Source organism: Uloborus diversus, chromosome 5, assembly GCF_026930045.1.
Source record: "Uloborus diversus isolate 005 chromosome 5, Udiv.v.3.1, whole genome shotgun sequence".
In the NCBI taxonomy this organism is placed as follows: domain Eukaryota; kingdom Metazoa; phylum Arthropoda; class Arachnida; order Araneae; family Uloboridae; genus Uloborus; species Uloborus diversus.
The window spans coordinates 100685955-100697628 of record NC_072735.1 but is presented as its reverse complement, the minus strand read 5'-3'; the positions used below and the strand labels follow the sequence as shown (position 1 = coordinate 100697628).

The 11674-nt window shown below is 35.9% G+C and overlaps 1 long non-coding RNA gene across 1 annotated transcript; it reads right to left on the bottom strand.

Annotated features, from left to right (window-relative positions):
• Positions 1-881: 881 nt before the first annotated feature.
• On the bottom strand, positions 882-7486 carry LOC129222754 (uncharacterized). The gene is made up of 3 exons (XR_008580606.1): positions 7407-7486; positions 3916-4000; positions 882-1498 (listed from the first exon to the last, which is right to left on the bottom strand). It is a non-coding gene; the product is annotated as an uncharacterized LOC129222754 (long non-coding RNA).
• Between the last annotated feature and the right edge of the window lie 4188 nt (positions 7487-11674).

Sequence of the window (11674 nt, the reverse complement as noted above, 5' to 3'; positions counted from 1 at the left end):
ACCAAAAGTGAGGTCCTAGGCCTACGATAATTTGGCATTTAGAGGCCCCCTGAAGATTCTATAGCGGAATGCAGTATCTGATGTAGAGGTTTGAGGCCTGTCGGAATGCATTTCTCTCCTGTCTGTCTATCACAGAACTATGTAAATCATTTTTCATATGCGTGCATTTATGAATCGGTGCCCTTCATAATTTTGACAGGATAAATTTGCTACTGGCAGAATGAATAAACATTTCTACTTTAAGAAATTTTTTTTCCAATTAACAAGTCATTATTATTTTTTTATATACGTATTTTTTCATATTGTTGTCATGCTATGTATATTTTTTTAGTAATTTGAGGCTCCCAGAAAAGATGGGGCCCCAATCCCAGGCCTAGCTGGGCCTGTGCGATAATCAGGCCTCGGTGAAACCTGTGTAAGTTGATTACTTGTCAACGTTGTCACTTTTCAAAGTCAAACACAGTTAGTTACAGTAGTTTAGTGATCAACTTAGACAGGTGGTTAAATTATAGAGTTGATGTATAGAATATGGAACTTATTGTAAAAAAGCAGTCGAAAACTTTGTACTACTATGGAATGAGTAAAAGTACAACGTGTATAAAGTACAAATAAAGTATTAAAATAGAGTTAAGAACTCAGCAAACAGCTGCTTAGGGGCTGTCAAATGCAAGCCCCTTCATCAGTGCATAAACGAAGAACAGAAAAGCCCTCACAATGTGGACCACAACGACAAATGAACGAAAAATTTATGGATGCGAAGTAAATAGACATGCAAACCGGAAACAATTGTTCTTCTTTTATGCACTGTTGAAGGGGCTTGCATTTGACAGCCCCGAAACAGCTGTTTTCTGAAGGTTTAACTCTATTTTAATACTTTATTTGTACTTTATACACGTTGTTGTCGTTTCATTCAATATATAGAACTTATTCTGCACCAGGTAAAAGTGGTAAACTTAGACTTACAAGGGTGATCAACTTTACATGTTTTACTGCACCAGCCAAATAAAAACATTGCGTTTCAGTAATATATCAGCAATACTCATTTTCAAGCATTTTCTGTCCGTAACACTTTACAACAATTCTTTTCTTTCAATAACAATTTAATGTACGAATATTTTTGAAATAATCAATAGCAAAGCTAATGACGTCAGGCTAGATGTAAAGGATGATGCTCCAGCCACACACATCTCTAGAAAACTGGAACAGGTATATCCAGGAGAACAGCAATATGAATTGTCACAGCACTCATGATCAGCAGGGCAGCAGTGTGATGGATCGGCGCAGCAAGTGGCGCCGTAATGATGAAGGCAACAATAGTCATCACAACATGTACCATCGCAGCTGAGGTCACAAAAGATAGAGTGCTGTTTTTCTGATGATAATATAGAGTGATTAAAGGCTGTTGCGATTTCTACGCCCGGGATTAGTTTTCTATTTCCCTTAGTGTTGATATCACAGCACTGGAATTTCTGATCTCTTCCATAGCAACATGCTTTTCCTAGCGAAAAAAATAAAAGAAACTTTGGGTGTAAATACAATGAATACTATGAAAACATAAAAGTATTTCTCATAAGTATAAGGTCAAATTATTACTTGTGAAACTCTTTAAGTGGCAAGGCTAGTTTGTTTACTTATTTAATATGGAATATTTGCCATGAATGTACTTTTCGATGTGACATTTGATTGTTCATAAAGTTAAATCACTTTTGTATGAGTTTTTGTTGTCATTCTAAGGGTAAATGCTTCAATAAACACTTACGTTTTATCAATAGCTTATATGGCGCAGTCGGAAAAAGAGGAAAAATCGGTAGCGCATATACAGGATTTAATAGATATCCAGGTTTCTGCAAATCCTATTCCCACATCCAACTGTTATGAGCTGCGACGTGATCGTTGCCCTCCAGAAAGATTTGGACCAGCATGATTCTTAAAACTTATGTGTTCACACTTAAATTTCACACCTTTATTTGGCGAGGTGATCGACAATAGAAAGAAAGAGCGAGGAACAAGCAGTGCTTAGTCGCGTCTTTGGCGGGAATTCAGGTTACGGCGTTTTCCTGGAGAACAGGGAGACATGCTTCTATATATATATTTTCTGTTTTTTACTAAAAAGTAGGCAAACAAATATGGAATTCTTCCAATAGCTGGAATGCCTAAGGCTGAGAAGATATTTAGCGAATTAGTGATAGCAACTGTAAGTTTTGTATAGCAATTAAATTGAAAATAATGAAGCAGAAGGTCACTCTTTAAGTTTGTAACTGTAATTCAGTTCAAACTTTCATTTAAGTTCCCATAAATGTAAACATGAAAACTTTTTTAGACAATGATCTGCATGTGTATTGCGAAGTCGAAACTATTCAATCACATTTAATGTCCATTACAATTATTTAATAATTGTTTTTAGCATACAGATAAAGAATTGAATTTCAGCTTATGTAGGGGAAAATCCATGAGTCCATCACAAATATCGCGTTTCGTGTCTAAACTGAAAACTGACATTTTGCTACTTATCTGCAATCATCTATCTTATTCTAATTATCTATAATCATGTGCACGTCTGTCTGTGTGTCTGTAACTCTATGTCTTCCGGATTGTCAATGCCTACTAGGTCAATAATGGTATTGTTTGATACAGTAATTCCAGGAGAAGCGATTCATCCTATTTTACCCCTTTAAAGGTCTGTTCACTTATCGTCCCGTCCATCCCGTCTTTTGACGAGACTGACTGCCGACGAAAACAAAATAGCATTCACATTAGAGATGAGTTCGGGCTCATTTTTGAGAGCCCGGGCCCGCCCGAGCCCGAAAATTTGTAACCGAGCCCGCCCGAGCCCGAGTGATATTGTCTCGCACCAAAATCCGAGCCCGCCCGAGCCCGAAGGATACTTTCTTGTATCAAAAACTGAGCCTTCTACAGTCTGACATGATCTCTCTGTTAATAAAAAATGTTACGTCAAATGTTCTTCATTAACAGAAGTTTCTAAATTTTCTTAAAATGCTCCACTTCAAATGCATTACTGTATGACATATTGCAATAGTAATCGCAAAAAAAACACTATAAATAAGCGTTAATTAATTAATTAATTTCTTTTTTTATGGGGGGGGGGGAATTTGACATTGATTGAACAGAATTAAATGTTCGTCTCATTTTCTCACAGTAGGAAAATGTTTATTTGCTTTGAATTTGTATGGAGATTGGCGATTGAATATCTGTGCTTGAGCCCGAGCCCGCCCGAGCCCGAAACCTATTTTCGGTTCTAGAGCCCGAGCCCGCTTCGGGCCCGGGCTCGGGCTCGGGCTGTCGGGCTCGGGCTGAGCCCGTCTCATCTCTAATTCACATACGGTCGCCGTACATCAATCACGTGGCTAAATTCACCCACAAAAGAGAAGAGCGAGCTGCTTGCCGAAAACCAATGAAATGCTGTCCTACTTTTGACGGCCGTCAGATATCAAGGTTCTTCTGATCGAAACCGGTCCCGTCCAAGAAGTCTTGCGGTCATGGCAACCAGCAAAGAAAACCTGATTCGGGTGGAAAAATCGGGGCGGACATGACGAACGGCCGATAGCTGAACAGCCCTTTATCCTTATGGGGCCGGACGGATGTCCAGACACACTGAAAAGCATTAAAATATCAAGTGTCACCCGTCGCAGGCGGCTACAGTTACCGCCGATGGCGAACTGGTGGGAGAAGCGAGCAGGAGAGGATCCCCTAGTACTATATTGTTTACCTCCTGGTCAAAAACTAAATTATGCTTTGTAAAGATTTCAAGTTAAATAATTAGAAGGAATCCTTTTTCAGGAATTGTACATTCAAGAATAAGAGAAGTATGGATCTCCTCTGAAAGTTATTGTTCTTTCCTCGGTATTTAAAACAAACCAAAAAAGAAAGAAAGAAAGAAAAAGAAAAACTCTTTACCATCTGGACAGCTTGTTCCATCTGGGCAAGTAAATTCAGCTGCCAACAGTGCAGGCAACATGACGAAACACAACAGTAAAATCATCTAGAATTAGCATTATATCTGTTACAAGTGTAATATAACACCTTTTGATCAATATAAAGGTAGTATTAGAAAAAAGAAATACGTATATACATTGTAAAAAATACTTTGAAACGTTCCTGCAAAGCAAAGATTACTTATGTACGTAATTTCTGCCAGTAACATAATAAGAAAGAATGAGGTAAATTTCCCGCTAAAAGTCAGTAACCTTCCTGAAATTAACCTGGTATCATTCTGAAGAATTCAGATATCATCAGAATAAAAGCAAGTCCTGATTTTGTAATATATCAAAATCTTTTAGGGAGTATTTAGATTTGTTTGTTGTAATAGCTTTGCTCAATCTGGATTAACCAAGAGCGCTCCTTAAGCAAATAGTATACCCATAGCTAACGCAGAACTGAAAGCAAATGCTGAACGGTTATTTGTCTGCAAAGCGACAATATCCAGAGTCTGCAATTGAGGCTCAGTCAATCTGAGCAGGCCCTAACTGAGCTGAAGGCGAAACATCTAATAAAGGAGCTGAATATATATTTTACACCGGTAGCTAAAAACGCTTTTCGCAACAGTAAGGGTTTGCTTTCATGCAACTTTTTTGCGATTCTGGAAACTTTATCTCAAAGATACTTATTTTCACAGGAAATTGGTGTAAATCAGTGAAATCCGTAACGTAGCCTGGAAATAATCTTTTACGTTTCGGATTTTTTACAGCTTTTGTAGGGTGCTCGAGAGTTATTGAACATTTAAAAATTAATTCAAAACATTCTAGAAACAACAGCAGTAAAATTTAACCACTCATTTCAGGCATAGCGGCCAAAGTTGATAAATCTCGAATGACTAGAAAGTTGCCCGTTAAGGAGTGACGGGTGAAATTTGCTTCAACTCTTCTACATTTGAACGAAGCCATTGCCTGTTTGGTTATCTTTTGATAACTGAAATTTTAACCCTAACACCAGTGGATTAACCCTAAACTCCAGTAGATAGCGTTAATGGTTTTCTTTTCTTCATTCCCCTGAATTGAGTCTTACCAGTAAAACTGTTAAGATATCGGATCGAGTTCAGCCTTGTCACAATAAAGCATTTCCCTGCATGTTAAACATTACCAAAACATATTATCAAATTATCATGCCGTGGCGCGAATTTCATTGTTGAAACACGCGGGTTACTAGATCATCGGCTATTATTTCTTGGTGGTAAGGTGTACGTCTTAATGGTACTCTATTTCATACCATGCATTATAATTGTGAAAGTAATAATTACTGCTACAGTTTGAATTACTCTGAGGCCTCAATATAGGCTATCCGCTGCAGCAAAATTTTTTATCTTTATTGCTGAAAAACAAAGGTTACATGAATTCAATTTCGAAACATTAACAAATCGCGCCAAATTGGTGAAAGAGAAATGCCAGAAAGAATTTACATATTGGACCAAAGAATCAGATATTTTCGTTTCAAAACGAGATTTTTTTGAGTATCTTTAGCGCAAAATACGAGGAGTTGTTCTGCCCTAAACTATTCAAATGCTACATAATGTAAATTTTGCTTAGCTCAAATGTTATGCAAAAAGAGCAGCATAAAATGTCATATTTATTTGTCCAGCAATTCCGTTCTTTTAATCCTTCTCGCTCAAAAACATGGCCAAAAAGTAATAGGAGGCTGTGAGAAGCAAAGGTATGTAAGTGGACTTTTTAAAGTTGCTAGTAAAACGCGTTTAAAGCTCAGATCCTAGGTAGATTTCCATTCAAATATTTTTCTAACTCATGCTGTATAGCAGCATCCACTAGAGCTACCTATTACCATATCTTGCCTGAAAACAGAGGAGAGATTCATCTACCATTTGTACCGATTATTTCCAAAGTTACATTTACACCCCTTTTCTGCTCACTGCCTCGTATCATAAGATAGCCAAGTAAACACGTACTCTAAAACTAAATGTTGGTAACGTCTATATGAAAGTCTAGGTTGCCAGCACATGGAGGTCAGATCTAATGCAAAAGAAAATGCAAAAAAAAAAAAAAATCCAAGGAATTTAAATCTCATATCTGAGGAAGATACACAAATCAAACCATCACGACTCTCATCCGTAGGGAATTGCACAACTTATTATTAACTTGAAACTCTTTTCAGGTTGCTATGTAACTGATGAACAATATTTAATGACAAAGCAATTCCCTAGCATTTTCAATTTACTAACTACATTAAAGTGGACGAGTCCTTCGCCTGTTCGGTGAAGCGTCGGGCTAGCAACTGGAAGGTTCCGGGTTCGATGCCAGCCGGTCGAAGATCCGCCGTGTTCATTCATGAGGACTTGTGCATGTTAAATATGTAGTGGTCCCGCAGTCCACCAAATGAATCTATACATCTGAGGGTTCAGAACCAGGAGTTGTTCGGCTTTTGTTTTGGATCAAAATTATCGAGATATTATTCGATGGTGCTTCATAAATCATGTGCTGGTCTGAGCTAAATTGGACTTCCGCCTTAGTGGTGCTAAGCAACAACAACAGATTCTTTACAAAATGGGGCGTGGCATCCGGTTCCTAATCGGTACAGGCAGAACGTGCACAGAAATTTTGGGGCCCGTCACAAGTGACTTTTCCGGTCCCCCTATATTGTTTACACCTTTTTTCATATTCACTAGTTATAAAAATATTGGTCCCCTTCAGGCTCGGGCCCGGGCCAACAGATGTCCATTCTCCCCCCCCCCCATGCACGCCCCTGCATGGCACAAGAGTGTACGAGTCCTGGATTTATGAAACTTATTTGGCACTGAATTAAGAAAGGCAGGAGGAAATGCTTGATAAGTAAAGGCTAGGTGATTGATAGCACCCTGAAATCTCTGAAAAATGTTTTAATGAAATCCTAAAACCCTCCGTTTCAGTATTTGTAAACGCAGCAACAAATTTGGGACAAAATTTTCGATCTAAATGCACCAACTAGTTTGTGGACGACGGGAATATAAAAATTTTGAACAAATAAACTAGATATAATGTACATTTTCTCTCTAAAGCATTTGAGAGTAGAAAATAATAAATAAAAACAAAATTCAGTATAAAAACATATTAACAATGAACTCTTAGTTTGTGTGTTTTTTATTAAGTGTACAATACGCCTTAAATTATGAAAATTATTTTTTGTGTAATGTTTTTTCTTTCTTTTTTTTTTTTTTTTTTTTTTTTTGTACAATGCAGCTTTCTTATCTGTTCTGAATAATATTTTATAACGGTTTACCCTTACGCTAAAAGTATTGCTACCTCAAAGTATTTTAATTACAAATGCAATAATATTCTACCAAATTTTAAATTTAATATTACTTAAGTAACATTCTTGTACACATGAAAAGAATACTATTTTGCGTGTGATGACTGCTGAATGATTTTAAAATGACCATTTGTATGAAAAGCATAAATTCTTACCGTGAATGAGTTTTCGTGCCACAGTTGCTAACAAGTTTTTCCTTGTCGTATCCGAATAATGCAGAAACAATAAGGATTCCTTGATAAGAGTATTTAAATGGTTAATGATAACAACAAACACAAAGCAATGGATTACACTCTGATGCTTAAATGTAAAGATATTTTTTATTGTCTGATAAAATAACTTTTATTTATAATTTCTTCTGTTACCTAACTTTTTTCCCTTACACAGTACATTTTTGATGAATTTGAAGATTATATTTTGAATGATGTAAACAATGTTGAGATTATTAATCTCATGGGTATTTTGTTAGATTCAAAAAAAAAAAAAAAAAAAAAAAAAAAAAACGGGGTCTTCTTTTGCGAACAAAATAAAAACAAACTAGTGCACTTTTACATTAAAAAATATTAAATAAAGTTTATTAATATAAATAATAAACTCATCTTTAAAATGTTTATATTTATTTATTTTTTCAATATTTGATTAACATAAATACTTTCTACATTCATCATGTAGAGTTTTTTTTTCAATTCGTTTCGTAGTAAAAATATTGCAATAACAAGTATGATACCTAATTTTTTTATAATATTATCAAAGAGTTCCTTAAATATTATCAGAAAACATTGTGTATTTAAGTTCGAATTTTTAGAAGTATCTTTTGCTCCCCAAAGTAATCAAATAGCTTTTTAGAGCTCTCGCGTGTTTGCAACCAGGCCGGAGTCTCGCCCTCCCTCCCCCCCCCCCTCTTTTTGCCAAGTTTGCGAAGTTATAGTCAGAGTCGCACAAATTAAAGGAGTCGCAGTAAAGGCTCTGGAAATCTTGGAATCGGAGTCTCGTTTCCTCCCGATTATGCAAGGTTTGCAGAATCAGAGTCGGAGTCGAGGAAGAGTAAGTCGCACTGATTTTGGATTGAATGAGTCGCAGTCGGTAGGCTCTAAAATTCCAAGAGTCGAAATCTCGCCCCCCCCCCCTAGTTCTGCACTTCTACTAAGTTTGCAGAGTCAGGGTCAGAATCGTGGAGTCTGAGTCGCATTGATTTTTGGAGCGAAGGAGTCGCAGTCGGGAGGGTCAAGGAAATTTCAGGAGTCGGAGTCGGTTCCTTTCTCTTCGACTCCGCAGTTCTGATTGTTACTGTGTGTATTAGGGTGAAGTGAAAAAAAAAATTTTCTAATTTCGAAACGCCTGGGGTCTCAAAAGTTGTCTTTTGGCATCAATAGATCACCCCTAAAATTTTAGCCTAGAAGGATAATATCTTTAAGTTCCAAAATCGCCCCAAAAATGTCCAAAAATGCAAAAAAAAAAAAAAAAAAAAAAAAAAAACGGATATTTTTGAAAACAATTTACAACATTGAAAATATATGATTTTAAAATTTTTTAAGGGGATAAAGATTAACTTTTGATAACATTAATATCATAATAATTTTACTTCAATAGAGTAATTTCCTTAAATTTCCAAAAAAAAAAAAAAACCCCAGCAAAATCAACCAAAAATACAAAAAAAAAAAAAAAAAAAAAAATCGATTTTTTTTAAAAATTTTTACGAAGTTAAAAGTATATGATTTTAAACATTTTTGAGGGGGTAAATGTTAACTCTTGGTAACATTAATATCTCAGAAAAGTTTTACTTCGATAGAGTATTTTCTTTAAAGTTCCAAAAAGCAAGAAAATAAACCAAAAATCGACCTTTTTTTTTTCAATTTGCACGATTTTCCAAAGCAAAAATTGGTCAAATGCACAAAATATAAATATTTAAACACAACTTTTTTACAAGTTCAATTTCTTATTTTGATGATTTATTTTGACATTATAAATGGAAAAAAAATAGTATTTTGGAAATAAAAACATAATGCATTATCTCACTTTCCAAGAAATTGGGTACTTCATTATTCATGAATATATGTTCGTAAAAAAACTCGAAACTACTAAACAAATACTTAACATGAACAACTAATAGTGGTTGATTTGTCTGCTGCTCGCAAATCAACAACCATTGAGGCATTTAATGAAATAATTGGATGAAACAACACATGGATCAGCAAATTTTTCTGAAATTATTGGAAAAGCTACCAAAACCTGCGTGTGTGCGAAAAACTATTACTTGTGAACTTCAAAACAATATCCTTAGAGCATTTTCCTTCAATTTTGACTGGAACAGATATTAGCTCAGATCTACAATATTTGTATGAAATTTTCCAGGTCATTTCATCCGGATATTGTTCACCAATCTTGTCAATAAAAAAACCTGGCCTTGTAGTGCATTCTAGGTGGGTAACGACTGCCGCTCGACTTTAAGATTATATGTTCTGACTGAGAATCCGACTAAAAATATAGTTACATTGTGATCATACTTCATGAAAGTTTACGCTCCCGTCTGGTTCTTCTTTTAAGACACAATCTTCTTGTTTAGAAGGTGCACATGATATCAATAGAATGATCGCATTTTTCAAATACTTTCCAAACAGCTAGAGAACGGACAATGTAAATCGACGTAATTTATTTTTTGCTTACTCAGAGAACATATTATTATCAATGCTGACTGATAAAAGTAGACATATTCAAATTCTGGCCTACCGCAGGATTTTGTCGATAAGAGACCAGCTTAGTGAACAGTCAGCTACACCAGTTAGACAGTTTAAAGTCCCCAAAATAAATTTTCAACTGTCAAGATTACACTGAACTCATAAATTGGCAATTGAAACATATGAGCCTCCACTAACGAAAGAAGCACCCACGTCTACTGTTAAGTCTTTCTCAAAACAATTACTTTAAGGTGAAAGTAATTTGGAGGAACCAATTTGTACTTCGGATATTCATAAATACCCATGCCACAGCCAAGCGACGGAACGCTGTGTCAGATTGGTAACAGAGGCTTCAGAAGCTGCTTGTGGAGAAGACAGGCATGAGTCCAGATCAAAAACGCCTAAGTTTGACACGAAATCAAAATTCATGCCTATAATCTATTATTTTCATGTTGGGTATTTGCTAAATTGTTTTGTGGTTTTTTACGAACATAAACGTATTCGTGAATAATGAAGTACCCAATTTCTTGGAAAATGAGATAATACAATAATATGTTTTTATTTCCAATATACTATTTTTTTCCCATTTATTATGTTACAATAAATTATCGAAATAAGAATTTAAATATATAACTTGCAAAAAAATTTAGATTTTGTGTAAATATTTATATTTGTGCATTTACCTTTTTTTTTTGCTTTGGAAGATCGTGTAAATTGGGAAGAAAAACAGGCTGCTTTTTGGAAATTTAAAGAAATTACTCTATTAAAGTAAAACTTGTCTGAGATATCAATATTACCAAGAGTTAACATTTACCCCCTCAAACATTTTTTAAATCATATATTTTTAATTTTGTAAAAAAAATTTAAAAAATCGATTTTTTTTTTTTTTTTTTGGCACTTTTGGTTTATTTTGTTATTTTTTGGCAATTTAAAGAAATTACTCTATTTAAGTAAAAAAAAATTCGGCTGTGACCTCAATCAGCTGTATTCCGACCCTTCTGCTGTTTTGGAGGGACTTTGTTCGCACGGCTTCATGGACTTGGTATGATGTTTCTGTCTGCCAAGTGGGACAAGCAACAACAACAACACAGGGGCGGACTGGCCACGTGTAAGATGTGGAAAATTCCACATGGGCCGTCCTTAACTCGGGCCGTTTTCTGTGCATTCTCAATGTGTACGTACCGTTTTCCCCCAATTTTATTTAAAAAAAAAGTTCTTAGCTAGGCCGGCCGTTCTTGTGTCGAGGGCTGCAGCCAGAACTGCTCTTTTTTTGGGTGGGGGGGGGGGGAGGGAGAGGAGGACGGCCGCTCCTTTTCCAACGATCACTCTCAGCAGGGCCATAAAAGTTACAAGGGCTAGCTTAATCCTTTGATCTTTCCCTTCCACCGCCGAAAGGACAGCGAGAGTAGAAAACTCGTTTTTGACGTCATCGGGTACACTCCGCGAGACAATCCAGTGTGTGTGTGCCCAAAGAACTGCTGTATGCCTTAGCTAAAACACAATTTAAAAATTTGTTCTCTGTACAAGGGTTGTTAAAGAAGCAGTTGAAGGGGCCCAGGCCAATCCCAGACAAGGTTAAAAATCACTTATTATGAATAAGGATATGAATATTGTTTTCAAGGTTTGATTTTAATTTGGAAATGTCTCATAACATTTGACTAGGGTTCCTTCAGAAATATGCTCCTGCGCTAGATCAGTTGCAGGTCATTTTTCCTCCACGTTATGCTAAAGTAAACATTAAAGGTCAC